This window comes from Falco naumanni, chromosome 4 (genome assembly GCF_017639655.2).
Source record: "Falco naumanni isolate bFalNau1 chromosome 4, bFalNau1.pat, whole genome shotgun sequence".
Taxonomy (NCBI): Eukaryota; Metazoa; Chordata; class Aves; order Falconiformes; family Falconidae; genus Falco; species Falco naumanni.
Genome location: NC_054057.1, coordinates 73,503,587 through 73,526,233, shown reverse-complemented (window position 1 = coordinate 73,526,233; position 22,647 = coordinate 73,503,587).

The window sequence follows — 22,647 nt, the reverse complement described above, 5'->3', positions numbered from 1 at the left end:
TATTTCTTGGAAAATGTGTATTACTTTTTTCCTCTGGTAAGACAGAAGGAGCTTTTTTTTTTTTTAAAAAATGATCTGCGAGTACCATGTGGAAACTCAGCTCTGCTGTGACACTGGCAGTACTCCTGGTGCGGCTGGACAGCTGGTGTGCTTTAGCAGATGCTTGTTTTACCAGATTTAGTTTCTTTATTGTTTTCCTGACCTCATTTTTCTACCTACTGTCAGTTTTTCTTTGTACTTACATTATCCAAGACAAGTTTTGATGCCAGGCACAGCGGAGCTGTGCCTTCTATATAAACGCCCCCGTGCATCGCTGCTGTATAAAGGATAATTTTGCAGTCAGTCCTTGGGTGACTTTGCATAAGACGTGATGCTGCTGTTTGGGCTTACTGAGACAGCATGCTTTGATTCAGTTTTCTGTGGCTCAAAAGGCACTTGAACCCAGAAAAGAAAACTAATTAAATGTCACAGTAATTAAAATTGTTGGTCTAGATGTTGAGTAGGAGAAATTCCTGGTCTTCAGTACTAACCAAAGAAATATTTTCCTTGGTTAATGAAGATACTTAATGATTAAATAGGTCAAAAAACTTCTTTATGGAATGAATTTTTTTTTTTTAATGGCATGGATATCTTGAGGGACAACATGTTTTTCTCAAACAGTTTGCTGCTAATGAATACAAATTGAATTTTTGTTATATACAGAGCTGTAAGACACCACTGATTCTAGTACAGAATATGTCTATTTCTGTTGGGCTGGAAAGCCAACACATGATTTGGAAGTATATTTCTTTTTATTTCCCTGGATTTTTGTGTGTTCAAATTCTCTAGCGACTTCAGTTATATCTTCAACTTTCCAAAGCTGACCAGGTTTTAAAAGGAGTGGGGTGAAGAACTGTCATGGAACTGTCAGCCTAATGTCTAACATCTTTTATTCATGGAAGAGCTGTTACTCTAGAAACAGTGGAGTTGATGAATTAAAATCTATATGTATAGACTTGGTGTATATAGAGCTCAAATAAGAGTAGCACACATACTATAAATAAAGCAGTGAAGCTAAGGCAAGTATAGGCTTCTCTGGATCTCATTGTACAAGAACAGACTTCTCATTAGCTCATTTGAATGAAGTATTTCTCCTGCTTGTTTTCTGTTTCTGAGTCCAAATCAAAAAAGGACGAATAACGCATTTGTTCTTTGCTGTCTTGAGTTGTTCATTATGTTTAAAGATTTTTTTCTAAAAAAAAAAAGACAGCACTATCTGCACCTGGGTGAGTATGTTTAATCTATCAGGAGCAGTGTTTCTTTGTTAAGAGTGGAACTGAGTTGCTAGGCAGGAGTAGCATGAGGAATTTGGTATTGGAACATGCAAAAAGTTGTATTTTCCTGCATCCTTCACTCTGAGAATCGTTACTTGCCGCGATTGAGAGACGGAGACCCGGTTAGGTGGAATCAGATCAGATCTGCTTTATTGTTCTTAACATGCTTCTTTTATAAGGCTGCATACATAGTCTAAGATTATCGTGCACAAAGCTCATTGGTTACATATTACAAAAGTGATTACATATTGCAAAAGCTAAGTTTCTTATTCGCTGTTCCTCTTCACTCTGCTTACTTCGTTTCCTAGGGTTACAAGTTCTGCTTCGGTACTCTCCATTGTATGCCTCAATCTTATGCTTGCTGACAGTTTCGGTTATAACCGGACCTACCTCCTGTTTTGTATAACCACAGGCCTCAAGGTCGCAGTGCCCTTGTGGCCTAAACCTCCACTAGTTGTATTGCGTTATGTTCTTTCTCTTGCAGTCCGTTCTTCATGAGTTCCCACAGACCTCCCTCAATTAGATAAGTTTCACTGGAGGTCTTAGACAAATCATTCCCTTCATTTCCCCCTTCTTGTTGCACCATAAGAACTCGTTTTACAGAGTTGGCTATCAGCTTCTGTAAGCATTGCATAACACACGGCAAAAGCAAAACTAACAATAACACTATTATTATTACAACAGCTATTTTTTCCAAAATTGTAATCCACCATCCAGACAAACCTAATGAAGATAACCAATCTGTAAAAGGATCACTACTTTCTCAAAGTTTTTTCATATTATCCCTTAAAATAAAAAGTTGTTTGTGTATTGATTGGGAGTGATCAGAAAGGTTCATACAGCACATCCCTTCAAACTCATCACATCCGTGCCCTTGTGCTAAAAGTAGAAAATCTATTGCGGCACGATTTTGTAACACTGCGTTGGACGTGACTGCTGTAAGGCTAACATTCTTTTGACAATATGCTGTCACGTTGTATGGCTTATATGACGTGACATCAACGGGATCATCTTGACTAATATGAGAATTAAACCAAAAACATAGATCTGAGGGGGCAGAGCCTAAGAGGTTAAACTCCTGTATTTCTCTAGTTGTGGTACACAGAGAGCTATTGCATGACATAAAGGGGGAAAAAGCGTTAAAGGTAATATTATTTTTGTCACAACACAGAGGTGTCCTAAAGGGTGGCTGGTGACGGAAACCACAAGTGACAACAGAAGGGTCAAGAGTTATAGTCAGAATCTTCAGACGAAACTTGTGGTAAGGGTTCACGGAATGGTCGCACGTTCTTTGCTGGGATCCATCGGGGGCCTCTCTCTGTGGAAACACAAGCATAGCCTCTGCCCCACGTGACAAGGGGATAAGGCCCCATTATCTTACCCGTTTCTGGATCACGGACCAGTACAGGAGCTTTAATTCGCATCTCGAGTGAAGTATTTGTGTTAAAATGTCGGATTATTGGAGGATTGCTGTCTAATAAAGAACAATTCAAAAAGTTAAAAACATATAAGGCTTTCTGTAATCGTTCTTCAGGAGTAACAACTCCTATTCCCTCTTTTTGTTGTTGTAGTAAACGTTTTAATGATTGATGGGAACGTTCAATTAAAGATTGGCCTGTAGGAGAATGAGGGATGCCAGTAGTGTGAGTTACACCCCAAGATTCAAAAAATGTTTTCATTGCTTTAGAGACATAAGCAGGACCATTGTCTGTTTTGATTTGTACCGGGATACCCAATGTAGCAAAAGCACGCATAAGATGCTTACGGACATCACGTGCTTTTTCTCCTGTATGACAAGAAGCAAATAAGGCACCTGAAAAGGTGTCAATAGAAGAGTGGATATATTTCAAATTGCCAAACTCTGAATAGTGGGTAACATCGGTTTGCCACAACTGTAAACTTTGTAGTCCTCGAGGGTTGACTCCGCCTGCAACAGACGGAAAAGAATATCTTTGGCAGTCAGGGCACGTAGCAATAATGTTAGATGCTTGCTGGGAGGTAAGGCCAAACTGTCTTTTAAGGCCTCCAGCATTTTGGTGGAAAAAAGAATGGCTGAGTCTAGCTTGAGCTACACGATCTGGTAACACTTGTACCGGTAATGTCAAAAGATCAGCTCGGCGATTACCTTCTGCAATGAAGCCAGGTAGAGAAGTGTGCGATCTGACATGCATAACAAAATAGGGGTAAGGGCGAGAGTCCAGAAGAAAAACGAGTTCTTGTAATAAAGCAAATAAGTCAAAGTGCGGAATGTCACGCAACACAGATGCTTCAGCTCGCTCAACTATTCCTGCAACATAAGCTGAATCAGTGATAACATTAACTGGCGTTGACCATTTTCGAAAGACTCGAACTATCGCAGCCAGTTCCACTATCTGAGGGGAGCCAGGGACTGTTTTAACGTCTGAATCCCAACGCTCACGTTGGTCGTCCCACCATACTATAACTGATTTGTGTGATTTTCCAGATCCATCTGTAAATACAGTAAGGGCTTGCAATGGTTGATCACTTCGTTTTGGTTTAGAAGTTATACAAAAATTAGCATTAAGCAGCTTATGTGAAGGTGGGTGGGATGTAATCTGGCCCATATAACCTGCTAATGCTAACATAAAAATGTCTGATTGTTGATAAAGCCATTGCAGATAAATGGTTGTCACAGGTAAACAAATATAAGCAAAGTCAGTTCCTGATAACATCAACAACCGTTGTCTGGCCTTAATTATCAGGTGAGCAAACATCTCATATTGTGTTACAATAGTTTTTGTAGACTGGTTAGATAAAAAGACCCACTCGATAATCAACAACGGATCCGATTTTTGTGGATCCCATTGAAATATTAACGCATAGGGTTGTCGAGCTGGGTTCAAAACGATTAAAGAAAAAGCGAGATTGGGATCACATCGGTGTGCTTGTCTAGAAGCAATGGCTGTAGCAACTTTCTGTAACGAGGTAACAGCCTCAGGGTTAAGACGGCGTTGAGAACGTAAATCTGTGTCTCCCTTGAGCAACTCAAACAAAGGGCTCAAATCTGCATTAGAAATCCCTAGCAAAGGCCGAACCCAATTAATTGTTCCTAACAACTTTTGTGCATCGTGTAAATTTCTTACATCAGTCTGTATCTGCAAAGGTTGAGGAACTATGGTTTGGGCTCTTATGCGCCAGCCCAAATATTTCCACGGGGGTGTTTTTTGAATTTTTTCTGGCGCAATACAGAGGCCTGCCGAGTTAACGGCCGCCGTGACAAGGGCTACAGCTTTCTCCATGACTATGTGATGTTGTGCAGCCACTAGGATATCATCCATATAATGATACAATAGGACATCAGGCATTGTGATTCGGACAGGGCTAAGTACCTTAGCTACATACCATTGACATATTGTCGGGCTATTTTTCATTCCTTGTGGCAACACAACCCACTGATATCTCTGCAATGGAGCTTGCATATTGACGCTAGGAACTGAAAAAGCGAATTTAGGAGCATCATCTGGATGCAAGGGGATATTAAAAAAGCAATCTTTGAGATCAATAACAGTTAAATGCCAATCTCTGGGAATCATTGTAGGAGACGGGAGTCCAGGTTGCAAGGCCCCCATAGTTTCCATGGCGTCATTGATTTTTCTAAGGTCATGGAGCAAGCGCCACTTGCCAGTCTGTTTTCGGATAACAAAAACAGGAGAATTCCAAGGGCTGGTAGAAGGCACAATGTGTCCCTTTTCGAGTTGTTCTGTGACCAGGTCCTGAAGGGCGCGAAGCTTTTCTAAAGGTAGGGGCCATTGATCCACCCAAATGGGAGCATCAATTTTCCAGGTTAATTTAAGGGTGTCGCGCATTTCAATGGCCCCACCTAAAAATGGGTACGAATTGTCATTCCCCACTGTGATAGCACGTCTCGTCCCCATAAAACCATGGGAACAGGTAACACAAAAGGTTTAACAGAAGCAATACGCCCTTCTGGGCCCTGAATTTGGATCAGCTCCAGGCTCTGGTGGCTTTTGCCAGTTCCGCCAATCCCAGCTAATGCCTGTGGAGTATTGGTTAGCGGCCACAGCGGTGGCCATTTAGCATGAGATATTACTGTAACATCGGCTCCGGTGTCAATAATCCCATTCAAAACTACTTTTTGTTCCCCTCGAATAAGGGTACATTGGCACATAGGCCGTTTTTGAGAAAGAGACTGTACCCATAAAATTTGTGGGTCCCCAGTTGAACCAAACCCACCCTGCCTTTGTTGGAGCTGGTCCAAATTTAAACAATCTTTGCTTGTGGGCATAAGGATCAGTTGTGCTATACGGCTACCTTCCGGCACCGTGCAGGGAGGAAACGGGGTCCATGCCATGATTTTAATGTTTTCGGTACTATCAGAGTCAATAACACCTGGTAATACAAAAAGACCAGATAATGTTGTAGAAGACCTCCCTATCAATAAGGCCTGTGTTTTTGGGGGTAAGGGTCCTGAAACATCTGTTGACAATAAGTGAACCGAGGAGTCAAGTAACGTTACTGTGTGGGCGGTTGCCAGGTCCAATCCTGCGCTGCCGGTTGTTGCTGGGCGAAGACTTGAGGCGCTGCTGCTGCTCCTCTTTGGGAATTGTTGAAGGGTGACGGCGTTATTTGTGTCTGCGCGCGTCGCTGTCCCGCGTTCCGAGATCGGTTTCCCTGGATTGGTTGTCCCTGCAAATCATACTTGGACCGACATTGATTAGCATAATGACGACCCTTTTTACATCTAGGACAAATTCCTGGGACTCTGGGCTTAGCGCCAGCCTTAGTAGCCAGACAATTTTTCTTTAGATGACCAGGTTTACCGCAGCTATAGCAATTCCCCAACTGGCTACGCATGGCTGCAAAAGCAGCAGCCATGGCCTCAAATTTATAATCTACAGTACCGATTCTGTTACATGCCTCGATCATTTCAACTAAAGTAGGGTTTTGATTCGGGAGAGATTTTAAAAGCTTTCTGCAATCTGCATTAGCATTTTCAACAGCCAATTTTAACAACAAAATTTCCCGTGCTTCCGTATTATCTATTTGGCGTTCCAAAGCCTGTTTTAATCTATCGATAAATTGCATATAGGGTTCTCGAGGTTCTTGTGTGATAGTGGTAAAAGCCTTCTGCGGTTTTTGAGAGTCAGGAACCTTAAAAAAAGGCCTTTTTTGCCTCCTCACGAATCGCTTCAAGAGCTTCTCGTGGGATTCGGGCTTGATCTGCCGGGTTAGAATGACGACCCGTGCCTGTAAGGTGTTCCAAAGTCAATACAGCAATTGCATTGTTGTTATGACCCGCATAAGTTAAGAGGAGCGCTTGGAGTCCCCCCCTCCAATGGGCCTCCCACAAAGTATACTGAGTCGGTGTTAGGAGCAGCTGCGCCAAAGATTTTAAATCATGTGGAGTCATAACATATGTATCAAAGACAGAAGATAACAAACTTGCAAAGTATGGTGAAGAAAGTCCATGTTCAGTAACAGTACGACGCAGTTCCTTAGCTACCGAAAAAGATAAAGCTTCCCATTGGCCCCCTCCGACTCGCCCTCCGCCTCGCGGATAGAGTACAGGAGCCACTATCGTTTTGGCAATCTCCAGTTCCCCCTCCTGTAAGGCTTGACGTCTAATGCTGGCCCACACATCATGTGGGTCGGGGGGGTATAAATCTGGCTCCTGTTCAGGGTCAATGGGTCCCGGGTCAAAGGGGTCGTCTTCAGGTGGATACTCCGCGGCGCATACTGTCAGTGGTGCCGAGGGCTTTGCTCCCTCCGGTAACGGTGGGGACACCGGGGGGGGGTCTTCTTCTTTGTCTGAGTCTTTCTTATGAATGTTTTCCTGGGCTTTTAAAACCTCAAAAATGCTTCTCCACCACGGGAGCATACGCTGTGCTTCAGCATTCCCCGTAGTCGCCGCATCCCATAACTTCACTCCCACATTATCCCAAAGGTCTCGTGTAAAAATAGTGGATGCGGTTACAGCAGGTAATTTAACTTGAACCCACTTAAGAATTGTCTTAAGATCCTGCCCAGGAATGCTCTTCCCATGTTTTTTAAGAAGAGCTTTCATAAGCTCATATACGTCTCTCTCAGGGGCCGACGCTTGATTCCCCATGTTTCCCACAGCTCACCTCTCTACTCCGGAGGGATTTCAGGCCGCTTCCTGCTTCCTTTCAGCAGATCATTCAAAGTTCTGTGGGAGTCGCAGCAAGCCGCTTCAGCTAAGCGGTTCGTCGACCCGTCACGTCGGATCCTTAAACGAATCACGTCGGGGTCACCAATTTGCCGCGATTGAGAGACGGAGACCCGGTTAGGTGGAATCAGATCAGATCTGCTTTATTGTTCTTAACATGCTTCTTTTATAAGGCTGCATACATAGTCTAAGATTATCGTGCACAAAGCTCATTGGTTACATATTACAAAAGTGATTACATATTGCAAAAGCTAAGTTTCTTATTCGCTGTTCCTCTTCACTCTGCTTACTTCGTTTCCTAGGGTTACAAGTTCTGCTTCGGTACTCTCCATTGTATGCCTCAATCTTATGCTTGCTGACAGTTTCGGTTATAACCGGACCTACCTCCTGTTTTGTATAACCACAGGCCTCAAGGTCGCAGTGCCCTTGTGGCCTAAACCTCCACTAGTTGTATTGCGTTATGTTCTTTCTCTTGCAGTCCGTTCTTCATGAGTTCCCACAGACCTCCCTCAATTAGATAAGTTTCACTGGAGGTCTTAGACAAATCATTCCCTTCAGTTACTGCTCAGAGATCCTAGGCACATGAACACATCCAAAGTACAGAGTTGAGAATAACTAAATACTTTCCGAGTTTATAATCTGAAAGACTCACCAGATTATAGATTTCACAGCTGTCTCTGGTAGTATGGGCCAAATGAAAACTCTACATCTGAAGGGAATTGCGATTGGGAGTTTGGAACTGGAGCCAAAAGCTGCCATCTGTGGTTGTGCTTTCCAGGCTTGAATAAATTAACCAGCTTCTGAAAGCTGAATAAACCTAATCTTCGGGAATTTTGAAATGAAAATTGCACTCGGGAACGCACCTCCAGTTCAGAGGGCTGGCTTGGCTAGATGTGCACTTTTAAAAATACATAGGTTACAATACAAATCCTTTAATGTTTGAACCACCAATGTTAAGATATCACCAAAGTAAAGGTACCTGTATATATGTGTGCATAACTGTATATAAAAGTAACTCGAGTGCTGTGCCGCTTTCAAAAGCTGTTGAAAAAATATAAAATCTTTCACATTTGAACAGTGGCATGGTATTCCAGCTCAGCTTCAATCCCTGTTATGCCCTCTCCTGCCTGAACTTATGTAAAATAGTGACTCTTACACATTGTGTTATTGTCTATGAGTTAAGGTTGAAAAAGTGAAGGTTGCTTAGTCTAAAGAAGAGAAAAAAAAGTGTGTGAAGACATACTAGCAAACTTTAGATGCAGAAAAGGTTGCTGCAGAGATTAAAGTAATGATGATGATGATAATGCAGATCCACAGGGAATAGAGCAAATCATAATGGGTTTAAATTGTAGCAAGAGAGATCTAGATATAGTATTAAGAGGAGCTTTCTAACTGAAAGCTTAAAATTAAGCACAGGAATAAATGACTTGGGGAAAAGTGAAATCTTTATAACTGAAGGCTTTTAAAAAGAGGTTAGATGGATGGCTCTACAGAACAACTTGAGTTGGATATCCTGCTTTTTCAAGTTAGTTCACTGTCCTATTGTTCTGTCTCCATTGCTTGTTTCCATTTTTCTACATTCTCTTTTCTATATTCTGTTTTCTTTGATCCTGGTTCTCTCCCTTTTTGCATGTACTAGTTTTCAGAAAAAGTTCTTGGCCAAATATATTATCAAAGGCAAATAGTTCATAAAACTCATTGTTTTAAATGGGCAGTTAAGCCTCCAGTTATTTTCTTGGTTACTTATTTTCATTACATATCAAGTCTTGAGCTGGAAATTAGTCTGATTTATTTTTTTAATATTTTAAAAAAAGCTCTAATTGATTAAACTTTCTGCATAAACTCCTGTCACCCGGTTGAGCTGCTGTTAACCACCTTTGAATCTGTAATTTACAGCTAGATTTTTAAAACCTTGGACAACCAATTAATTATGAGGAAAACAGTTATGATGAGCTTTGAGCCAAAGCAGTTGGGTATGTCATTTAAAAGTGAACATATCTTGCCACATCATCACACTTCGTTACTGAAATTCTCACTGTTGCTGCCTCATGGAGCCTGCTGTTCCTGGTGTGTAACCATCATTCTTGCTGCATGCAGAAAGTTGTGAACTCCTGGAGTGTGGTGGTTTTCCCACATCACATCTGGCCAACAGCAACTCCAGAGCTGCAATGCATCGTATTTCCGTGTGAGCTATGAGAAAATGTGAGGCAGTATCTTGGCTGCAGTCAGAAAACAATAAAAAAAAAGAAAAGCATTGATTGCTGCATTTGAAAGTGGGGAAACTGTCCTTGAAAACAGAGCTGTGTTTGTTACCAGCATTGATATCAAGAGAAGTATCTTAATAAGGAACATGATTATTTGTGATCTTCAAGGATTTGGATCTAGTGCAATCTTGGACATTGTTGTTTCCTACTAAGTAGGTTTAATAAGATGTCCTCAGGACTTTAATTATAATCATGTAAGGACAATACTGAGGTTATTCAGCACCACGTAAATGAATTATTGGGGGAGAAAAAAACAAACTAAAACTACCAAAAAGCTCCCATCAAAACTGCAACCAATATCACATCTCTTTTAACTTCTAAGACAAAGAAGTGTTTATAATTCACTATGTGCTACGGTTTTGCTTGAGAGCTAGACAGAGACATCACATTGCAGCTGTTGCAGGGATACGTACAGACATTTTGGTGGGATTTTGACCTTTAGTAATAAGGTGGGAATTAGCTATAGAGTTCAATTCTTAGTAAATTCTTCTATGTAGGCTTTTTAAATGTTTACTGCTATGTGTTGCATATTAGTAAGCATAAAACCTAAAGTGAAACCTGTTTCTTATTTTACTGTGGAGCTGGAGGCTCTGGCTGTGTATTAAGTTGTGTTGAATCTGACCCTTAATCTTCCTGCATCTGCTTGTTGTCTTTTGTTGATCTCTTGTTGCCAAACAAGGAATCTAGGAATATTTGAATGTGGTAAATTATATGCAAAATACATAGGAAATATGATTCTGCATTATATAGATGTGTTTTTTAGAGTATCTGGTGGCATATCCTGCCACATCATGCAATGAATAAATATTAAAAATGATTTTACTGCTTGTTTGTTTCATGTCCATAATAAAGGCTTCTGTTGAATGGAATAAAAATATTGTTTAAGACAATGTGTAAAGCGGAGTTAATATCTCCCCAAAATATCAAGCTGAAAATCTTTTCCAGTTATAAAAGAAGCTGAATGCTTCATTTACAGTGTAGTTATTTGTACCCTCTCCTTTTCGCTATATTCTTCTAATACTTTCCATTCAGCAGATTGCGTTTCAAACTATAGATGTGAATGTTAATGTGCAGAATTTATTTGCTTGTTCTGAAAATCTTTTCATAAGGTCAGGTCTAATGACCGAGCAGAACTGTAGCCTTGTCTTAGAAAAGGAGTATTTGTGAAGAAAGATACATGTGAAAAAAGTCTGAGGGCAGAGAAAGTGTCTGTGAGGTGTGTGGGATTAGAGACACCTATGATTTCTCTTTATGGTTCTGAGCCTACACTGATTTGCTCACTTCTGTATTCACTATATAAATTGGTTAATAACTACTGATGACACTATTTCTAGATTTCTAGCAGTGCAGTGTCCCTCAGTTCAGATAAAGTTGGATTTTGATTTTCAGTTTTAGGGTGGGAGTTAGCTGCCTTACCCTGTAGTTTAATGTACATAATAAGCGAATATATGCCATATTTATGCTTAGTAGTTAATAAAATAGGGTATTTTATAATGAGAATTGAAAAAAATAGAATTTTTCAGGAGTTTTTTTCTGGAAAGAAGGCAAGAAATATGTGTGGTATGCTTTTTCACAAATACCTTCTCAAATCGTTATTTTGCTTTTTAGCTTATCTGAATGTCTGATGCAAGATCTGATCTGTTTACAGATATCTTTTTTCAAAAAAGAACACATCTGTGTGTTTGAGATCAAATCAGATAAATGCATTTATAATGACAGTGGATATCTAGGCATTATTATATTTTAATAGGTTTAGTAGTATTAATATGTATACGTTTGAGACTGGAGATTTTTGCGTGGCTGGTAAGGTTTAAATATGTAAGTGACTATACATAGATGCAATGTCAGCACGGCTTGCTTTCAAAGGCAGTGTTTCTTCTTCCTAAGAGGAAAAATGTATGCAGTTTAACTCCCTGCCCTCATGCCCTCCCCCCCAAAAAAAAAAAAAAAAAAAAAACAAACCAACAAAACACCCCCCCCCCCCAAAAAAAAAAAACAACACCCAAACCCACCACCAAAAAAACGAACCACCAAACAAAACACATCACCAAAACCCCCCAACAACCAACCAAAACAAAACATACCCAAAAAACACCAAGAACCCCCCCCCTCTAGTCAAGGCAGCTGACTCATGCTAAATACCAGTATGGATTCCTAGGTAAAATTAGTGCTTGAGAATAATTCACTGATCTTGGCAATTGCTTTCATTTCAGTGGCTGAAGTGAATGGATGTATGCATGTAAACATGAGCTGGATGTGAACTAGATTAAAATATCTCCCTGTTCATTATGTACTTGATATTTGATTGCTTGATAAATAAAACTGCTAGCTGAACTAACAATATCTATTGATTTTTACCACGAAAAAGCGTACATGCTAAACAAAAAGGGTTCAGCCCAGGCAGTTTCTAACCTTTATTGTTCTGTTGGTATTGCAATGAGGAAAAATCCTCTCTGGCCAGTAGAAGTGTTGTAACAAGTTCCCACATATCAAGACAAATTTTCGAAATGGATGAAGATGTGTCGAGCTGTTATTAAGACTCACAAATTTCAGGAGGCAAGGGAGATGCTATCAAAGTTTCCTGCACCATATCATATTATTAACAAAAAAACAAACAACAAAATGACACACACACCCCCCCTCCCCAATTAAAATTTGTTTTCCTTTTTTGACATTGTATGGAAGACTAAGAGTTGAGTTCTTAAGGAATTGACCAAATTTTTTCTTTATTAAATTGAGTGTTTTGTTGTTTCACGTCAACAAGGGTGGAAATTTGTTTTGGTAGGTTAGGTCACTTGAAGGCAGCAGAATGCTGTCAATGGATGGCACATGGGATGAAAATGCAAAACTAAGCCTGTGGGTGCAATGACTTGAGAAGTGCTGTCTTCCCTCAGTGTTATATCCCACATATTTTCCCCTATTCTGTTCTCTCATGGGAATAGCCATGTATCATAGGAGGATAACAGCTATGCTAACATGGTTTCACGGAAGTATTTGCTGCATTGTTAGGGCTGTCACATGTTAGCTATGAGACCCTGTGTGGGTAGTGTAAATGTTATGGACCAAAACTTTGGTCTGTGCCACCAAGACTGAAAGTAGGAAACAGTACATCAGTCTACTGGAAGGAAAACCTTTAATGCTTTGGTATTCTGCTGGAAGAAAATACCTGTCTCTCATAATTTTCCTTCAACTAGGAAGATGTGAAATAATTTTGGAGGAAAAAGCATGAGGAAAAGAAACGTATTGGACAGCATCTTTCCTTGATGCCATGCGTATAACTGTTTTCTGTATGTCTGCGTTTTTATTCTTTGTTCTTGTGGCAATATGGAAAGGGCTTTCAGTATTTCCATATGCCTGTAAGTGTATGACACAAGTAACAAGATTCAATGAGTGGATGCACATGAGGGGGATGCGGATTACAACAGGTGACAGTCTGACCCTTTGTACCATTTGTCATTGCAGATCGTGGCTGTAGGGATGATGTTGGAGAAGAGATTTATTTTTAAAAGAGTCTGGGGGACGTTAGGGGTGGGTTTGAATATTATTTACTGTGAACTCCTGCACAGAAGGAAAAATCCTTTGCTTCTAGAGTCAGTGTGTGGAATTAGGGAGAGCTTGTGGGAAATGACTGAATCTGAACAGTTTTATAATGTATTTCAAATGATAATTTATGGTCACATTGAGCTGAAGAGTTTGAATTCACATTAGGAAACCTTCAACATATGTTAGTTAAATACAGCAATTCCATCTTGTTTAAACATAATAGACACACTCTGCTGAGTCATTCCCTATTGCTTTATGCAAAATATGCTTTCCTTGTGCCTAAAGGGTGTTATTAAAGAGACTGCTGAGTACAGAGAGCTTTAACAAAGGGATCTCAAAGTAAACACTGACATTTGTTACTGCCTCTGTTCAGCACTGCTGAAAGTCCCTGGGAACTTGGGAAATTGAGCTGTCAGATCTATGAAGATAAAATGAAACTTTGTTCTATGACTTCAGTCCCTTAGGAAAGTTTTTCAGGTCATTTAGCATTAGTATTGTGAGAAGGGTTTATTATTTTCCTAAAAATGTTTCCCTTTTGTTGATAAATATAGAGTGACAACTTGGCATCGCTATTAGCTCATTTCTGTTTGGTTAAGGCAATGCTTTAAAAACTGACACGTTTTGCAGTCAGCTTGCCTCGTCCATCATCGGGACAGGATGACTGATGTGTGTCAGATGTAACCACTGTATCAATTGACTTGTAAATTCTAGTTAAGCAGATTCACAGTGTGGATTGGCAAGTAAGCACAAAATGCTCTGGGAAGATTCACTTCTCACTATTTCCAAGCATAAACATAGCTGCTGTTTAAAAAAGATAAAGAACCAGGGGAAAAATGAAATGACAGTGAAGCCAACATTTGACCCTTCAAAGTTGTTGAACTGGGTGTTATTTGAGGTTTTGGTGATCTAATTTGAGAGGAGAGAAACCTCTGTTTATAGACATCTTATTAACACTTTCTTTGGACTGCTGCTTTCAAAGTTTTTTCTAAAATATTTATGCTGTATTGCCAAGCAATTTCAGAGATACACAGCAGTAACTCTTCATCCTGAAAAAAATTACCTCTAAAGCAAAACCCCAAAACTACCTCCTAATTTTCATAGTGTCTTTCAATTCCATGATTAAGGGCCTCTGGAGGATTTAACTCATCTAGAGACTTAGAAGCGGGGTGCAGCAGGTCTGACCAGTGTTTTGCTCTTCATTATACACTGGTTGAACCTGGGAGAACAGGGAGCAGCCATCGCCAGTGTAATGGTATCTCAGTAGTAGTTTTCGTGTTCTGCTGGGGGCTCGGTTTAGCAGGGTTAAGCATTCCTCAGTCCTGCTCCCTCCCCCAGCCATACAGGTGGATCAGTGCACAATAAGAAGTGAGGTTTGGCGTCTGATATCACAGCTCGCCCTTCTCTCCAGTAAAGGTATAGCTAGTCTCTCTACAGCCATAGGTGATTAAACTGTGTAGCTGTGCTGGTAAAAATATCTCGTGTAGACTTAGCATTAAATTCATGTTTACACCTTCAGGCAACTGTACGGTGAGCACTGGATATAGGATGGTTTCAGTACTTATCAGTACTTCTTGCTGAACATAAAGGGCTATTATGGCTTCTAGTATCAAGTCCTGCAATCTGTATGCAGGATTCTTTTCCTTTAAGACAATGATCTCTCTTCCATTGCTTCCTATGCTGAAATGGCTGAGGGGCAAAAAAAGTCCCGAATATGAAACCTGCTGAAACTCAACAATTCTCTGTAAAGCTGGACACGCAGCCAGAAGAAGCCAATCTTTATCACAGAGATGTTATTTACAAGCTGACTGTTACTAAATTAATGGAAATTTCATTACATGTAAAGCAAATTGTTTTCTTTTGGACATTAATTTTTTTGGGCTCTACATAAATTTTAATCAATATACTTTCCTCATGGGTACAGTCAATAGTTTTGCAGATTGTAAGCTCTAATATTACTAGAATTTATTTTAACTAGATGTCATTTGATTTATAACCTAAGTACTCCTAATTTTAGAATCTGTAAGCCTCAGATAACTGAACAGGTCCCGGGTAGGGTAACTTCCCATGTAAATTCAGCTAGTAAGTAACCAGGGAGCTGTTTCCATATTTGAAATGGATCAAAACACTGGGAGTCAGTACTGGCTGCTCAAATGTACCTCCTGTTGGTAGAGTGACATTTAGACAAGCGATACAAAGTACAGAATCTAGTTAATCTGGAACTGCAGCTGTGTTAGAAGTTGACTATTTTCTGTGAGTCCACAGAAGCACAGAGATCTGCAACAACTGGAAGCTGCAGTGCTGTCCTGCCCAACAGTGAATTTCAACCCTAAGCAAAGTTGTTCTCTGCTGCAGAAGGCAGCACTTCAAACGCACATGCTCAAGTATATACCCCCCCTGAAATAAATCTAAGAGCAGATTCTGCAGCTTGACTTGCGTGCTCTCATAATGTGTGCACAAATACTGATGTGAATGTTGAGTTCACACTTCTCTGCGCAGATTGACTGGTGTAAATTGTGGGTTGATATCCTTCCCTTTCCTTCCATGTTCAATGTGCCAGCAGTAATGCACTGGCACTCTACTCACTTTGGTTTATTAAAGCCAAGTAAATGCTGAAATTTCTGTCTTAGTATCATTTCACTTGCCAGTCCATCTAGGGTAAAATCAATGTGTTTTCTCTCTCTCTCCCAAAAAAGAATAGGCAGTCTTGTATCAGATAAATGTATGATGATGGACACAAACTTGAAGAGTTTTGTCTTGTAGCCACGTATCTTCCTAATATGCAAAGCTTAAGAGTGCTCTTAAGTCAGGACTAGTTGTATCTGGAGGGTAGGATGTCTAATGTGCGCTGTAACATAAAGAATACTGAAGAGTTCTCTGCTGTAAGGATTTATATGCTGTGCGCCCCAGGAAAAGCCTGTGTAACTTGTGTCACAGAACACAAGCTGGAACCTGTTGTGCAACTGGTAGGTGAATTTCTTCCCTTTGAGCAACAGGATTGAGTAGTGTTGTTTTGTAGTATCTGCTGCTGGATGCTTTGTAGCGAAGTGTGATAAATCTCAGACTGGAAAGCTGTATAGTATCTTAAGAAGACAAATTCTGTCTTATGGAAAGAGTAGAGAACAGAAGCAAGAATATTGTTATGCTGCTGTGGGAGTCCTTGCTGTGTCAGTATCTTGAAGACTGGGTTCAGTTTTATTCCTTCTATTAAAAAGTCCCACAAAATAAACCAAGGCAGCCAGAGAAAGACAAGGGCAACTGATAATAGGTGTGTGGAAAATGATGACATTGGTTGTAACAACCCAGCAAACAAGCCCTCTGTTCAAATGTGCTTGGTTTGGATTCCTGTATCATAGATGGAAGACTGTAAGCTATAAAGGGCTGGCATCGCTCTACCACCCAACAGAAAGAGCTTTAGTTGAAGTAAGTTTATGAAACAAAAATATATTTTAGGAGATGAGCTTTCCTTTCCTATGCCCTTTGTACCTTTTCTGCATCATCTTCTCAGTATCCAGTTTCAGATGTGTAAAGTCTTGCTCATTGTGCCATTGAATCCTGTGTAAACAGTACTTCGCTGAGCTGTCCGCAGCCAGTGGACAGGACAGTTAAGTCTTGCCCTGTGCCTCTCCTGTGCCTTTCAGAGGCAGGTAGGTACCAGCTCCTCTACATACACACTTGCATGAGCTCCTTCTCTTACAGGATAGTCACACAGGGAACAGAGCCGCCACTGGCAAATCATTAATTGAATTGTAATAAAACTCTGTGGGCAATAGATAGGTTATAGACAGCTAACACAAGGGCAGGGAGGAGAGAGCAGAGTCTTGACGCAGTTCCTTCTGGCAAAGGAGAGACAGGAGATCAAGTGATTGAACTACAAATGAGTCAGAAACCATGTCTGATTGTGGGAGGTATCAGTGCCCAGGCAATCACTGTGGTGAAACTGATGAAAATTCTCACCATGCAGTTTTCAATAAAGACTTGGAAAATTGCTAAGTCATTTTTGTAAATCAGAAGGAACTATTTCAAATATTTCTTCACTTTAAATGTTTCTTCTGCTTTGTAAGCTTTCTTCAGAAACTGTTTGTTTGGGGAAAGCCTGTGTTTTGAAAGTATTAAAGATCATCTTTGCTTGGAATTTGATGTCTGTTTCAGAAGCAAATTCTCACCTGTCACATGTAATTTTGAGCTGGCTAACAGCCATCTGCTTTGACTGCACATTTTCATGCCTTGAAGCTAAAACACCCAGAAATCCTTTTCATGCTCAGCTCCACTCAGGGAGCAACAAGAGATGAAAGTTTCATCATGAATAAATGAAAGCATTTTGGTTCCTTTAAGCAACAAGTTTTAGCTTGTTGAGAAGTTTGAGTTCAGGGGCTTATTTAGGACGTTATTCAGTGCTCTGACTTCAAAGTGTGAAGGTGACCGTGTTTGGAAGCCTTGTTAATATTAATAGGGCCACTGGCTCAGGGCTTGGGTGTGAGCTGGCTTGGGCTGCCACGCAGGCAAGCGATGGTCTCTTTGGTCCACGTTGTTCTCGCATTTTCCCCTCTGAGGGCTGCTGCGGCTGCTTTTCTGTGTGCCTTCAAGGAATGACCAGTGCCTTCACTTCCCTTGTCTTGGGGGTTGTTTGGGTGCATTTGCATTTCCATCAGGAAAGTACATCTACCCTGTTTCCTTTGCTTAGAGGATTTTGTGGATACTGACCTATTCTCTACCAAGACAGTAATCATTAAAAAGAGCTTTTTACAGCACCCTAAGGAATGTAGATTATTTTCAGAAACCCTAAATACAGGCTTTCTTCCCTTATTTTAAATGGACACATTCAGATTGTAAAGGACAGCCTGAGTTCCATGAGTGGAAATTGTTATTTATTATGTGCCCTAATTTGTGCTAACTACACTTGGGAACATGTGGGGTAAAGGTCTGTGCTAAGTAAAGGTCTCTGCTAGAGACAAGCTGCTAGATCTGATATTACTAGAAGGTTTCTCTATGTGGCCTAAAGGAAATCAAGCCACTATTATGTATGCACGTGCCTGTTCATTTCCCATATTGATACAGGTATGTGCTCTGCCAACACCTTTGGTTCGAGGAATTGATTCTCAAGTGGCAATTAATACTAGAGACTCGTGACAAGTAGAAAGTGTCACTGTCAGTTAGAAATATCTGCATATATATCGTGGTATTGCTGTTTGCCAAGGGCTGGTGCCTGTGAAAGACGTACATTTGAGTAAGAGACGATCGATGTGGTTCTGAACTCTTTCACTGATAAAAATCTGGAATAATGCAGGGGTTAAGCAGCAATACGGTGCTGCTGAACTAGGTGTGTGTAGGCCATCCTATTACCAATTTTTCCCTTGAGCTTGAGTCAGGGGAAGGGTTCTCTGCTTTTCTGGAGCTTTGATTTAGGCCTGTAATTTTTTTGGTTGACCTGAATTTCTTGTTCCCTGGAAGCTGAAAGTTTGGGGTTGACATGTTTAAATACGTACTTGAATTGTCCGTTAAATAGGTTAGAAAAGGCATATACTTTTAACCAAGTCATTAGTAAAAGAAAGCTTTTATATGAAAACTCAAACTTGGTATATGATGTTTGTGGTCTTGAAATAGTGACAAAATTTCAACTGGTTCTATAGGTTGTAGATTTGAATACACCTGATTTCCCTGGGCTAGCGAGGGTTTTGCTTCCGTACAGCCATCTTTGAGGAGAAATCTTTAGGAAGAGGGCATAGGTACAGCATAGAGTGGTATCGAGGGACATTCTCAGTTGCTAATGCAGTCACATGTTTTTCCTCTAATTTCTAATACCTTAAAGCATTACAGAGATGCTGAAAATTCTTGCAGAAATCATTTGACTGTTGTTATTCCAATTTCCATAATGTATTCTGGAAACAGGCTTAACCCAACGTCAGCGAGGAGGGAGGGAGTTGTGGGGAAAGGATACAAAGATTTTGCCTTAAATTCTATTCTTTGTGCACCTAATTCTCTGCGTGTTACTGTCCTTGCTCAGAGCATCTGCTTTTTATTGCCTTCCTTTTCTATTGTTACTATAATTTCTGCTGCTGGTTCTCTTAAACTGACGTGTACTGTATGTTAGCACTATCTATATAATTTCATAGCTTGTATACCTCCTTCATAAACTTACCGTGCAAGGTATTATTTCTTGTAAGCTGTATAGATTTATTTTTCTTAAATATACAAATTTTAAATTTCCCTCAAGACTCATGCCATTTATTCTTAAATTGAATCTTGTTTTTTGTAATCCAGTTCCAACTGATAGAGCATTCCTCATATTATAGTGCCAGAAATAAACACAGAGCTATAAGTGCTATCTTGTCAGAGTTATATGAGCTTGTAATAGCTGCGTGCAGCTGAATTTTCATTTTACTTTTATTTATTGGAGAGCTATCCTAGGATTTTGAATTGATTCCTCACTTTTGTTTGCATTTATATGTATTTCTTCAATAAAAAGAAGAAATCTCCTATTATTTCAGGCTTCATCAACCTTCCTGAAAAATAACATGAATAATAGTAGTATAACGAAAATTGAAATACATAACTGTAGTTTTCTATCAGTCCTACAAGAAATCTGTGCTAAACAAGTCTTCAGAGCAGAAGGTGGCTTGTAATTGCAGCTCTGTGTTGAAACCGCATTCAGAGAACAGTCAGTATAGTTATAACGTTAACAAAAAACAGGTGGTCCATATATTAAAATTTGTTCTTAATAAAGTAAACTTTGGCTTAAATGCTCTTAGGAGGAACTGCCCGAGTCATGGGTAGTGCACAGCGTCCTGCTTTAACAGGAGATGAGGGAAGGTTACATATCAAATATCATAGCACAAGGTATAATGTATTAATATTTAGAAATATGTATCTTTATCAATCCTTATTTAACTCATGGATGTAGAATTCATGACATGCTATTGCTATTAGCAGGAAGGAAAAATAGAAATACTTTTGAAAGCTGGATTCGCTATGTGGTATTCACCTGGGAGCTGGGAAGTAGTCAGCTATGCTTCCTTAAGCTGTTTAAAGCAAAGGGGTGTGCAGCCATCGTTTGGCCTGTATAAACTTCTAATTTTCCACAAGAGTGAAATATTTACCTTTTGAGTCAAGGCTCCATTATTTTTGAGGAACAGCGGTTCATGCAAAGGAAATTTTGTAACAATGGCTCAACATATGTGGGCCTGTATGTAATATATCAAAGTCTGGAAAAAGTACATTCTGGTCTTCCCAAGAAAAAGACTGTATGTTGGTACCAGTTAATTTTACAATAAGTATGAGAGATACCAATTTAATTCTAAATGAATAAACCTCAAAGATTCATGTAACTGTTCCTAATGACATGATAACTATGCTTATATTTTATTATTGTCTGAAGTCGCAGCCCTAGAAACTTGCATATAACCTAACTTGTCTAAGCATTTTGGGTTATGAGAATGGAAGGCAGTTAAAATACATCGCTGCTGGTATAACATCAATGCTGTGCCATTATCGGATCTTGATGTCAGATGTTAAATTTGATTTGTGCATCACTCCATTTTAACTGATGCCATAGAATCACATTAAAGTATCTTCTACGAATAAGTGTTCTTTGTTTCTGTGCTAAGACAGGCAGACCACTCTGGAGAAATAAATCTGAAAACAATCAATGATCAAAAAGGATGTAGTATAAGAAATATTTCCATGCTAGGGGGTGGGGCGGGGCAAATCAGGATACTTTCTTGTGTCTGACCTTTTGCCTTGAAATTCAGTTAAAGAAAATGTTAGAGAGTTCCTGAATTTAATATTTCAGTGATGGAGTGCTGTGGGAGTATGCTTCTGTGAGGTTTCTAGCAAAACACTTCTTGCCTCGCTGCAGAGTCGTCGTCATTGGAGACATTATATGAGGCTGTTTTGAGTAGAGTTACAGCCTGGCTGGGTTTTTCTGAGCTTCCAACAGACAGAAACATTTTATTTCTTTTTCTGAACTCAGCTGAAATTTTGTACTTTGAGGTCTACCAATCAGTATTACCTATGCCCAAGGGCAGTACTGATTTTTGAAGATATGTGGGGATGTTTACTGGCTATTACAGCGCAAGGATGAACTCCTCAAACTGTGAGACCTTGGTGATGATTATCACTGCTCTGTAGATTCTGTTCTTGATTGTCTTTTAACTCTACTAGATAAACATCCCTGAGAGACTTGTAGGTTACTGAAAGCTTCTGCCTCAGTAAACCTAAAGCGATTCTGCTTGGGAGATAGGAAATGTCAGACATTCTCATCTTTATGCTTTTCTTTGTGATTAGATTTTGAAAGTATTTAACTCTTGAGTTGTTTTGTCTTTTCCTTCAACTTGATTTCACAGCACATCCTGCAATAATTTAGCCACTTCACTGACTGACTGACTGAGGATTAGGAAATATTTAACAATTCGGTTGAGCAGATGTAGTTAGGGATATTCTAGGTTTCCTCTTGCATTGCTTGCATCCTTCATCTTCAGGAAACACCTCCCCATATTCTTCCAAGGGATTCACTCTTCAGCATTTTTAAGTGTCTGCTTGGCATATTGAGAAGAGAATTTCCTGTTGAGAAAAATTTCCTCTTTTCTTACATTACTCTTTCTTGCTGCACATCTCTGATGTTAGTGTTTTATTGGTTTCCTTTAACCTTAGCAAATACACTGTTTTTAGCTTGCTCTTTCCTTATGGTTCTAACCTTTTGGGCTTTTGAATAGCCAATCCAGACTTCTATTTATTTTTCTACTGTGGAATTTCATGCTGCCAGACAATTCAACTGCAAAATGGATATTTGTATAATTTTACATCATACAAATTAATATGCTTATCACTTTGAGCAAATCTCATACTTGTTTCTTGACTCATTAAGCTGTGAGTATATTGGCAGCTCCTGGTACACAACCATTATTTTTGGCGGCTTGTGATAGTAAGATTTCAGTGGTTTGTGTTAAATATGATTCAGAACCATGAATTTCAACAATGAAAAATGTTCTTGTATCCAATAAGTATTTTTCACAGACTGTTCTGGGAATTTATATTTCAAATTTATTTCTAACCTTTGATTTGATTCACCGAGTGCTGTCTGTTGGAAAAAGGGAGTACTCCTTATTGTTTCCTCTAAAGATCATTTTCCCTAGTATAATATCATAGGGGAATTGTTATACTTTATAAATATATGCAAAAATTAGCACTGATTAAATGATATTTTGATTATTTTAAGTGAAATATGTTCTTCTAGATACCTTAAATATAAAGCTGAATGTATAGAAAGACGGTATAATTAAAATTGCTCCACATTCCATTGCTAGTTATGGATTGTGAAATAGGGGTAGTTTTGTCTGACTTTTAACTCGGTCCCTGCTCTGTA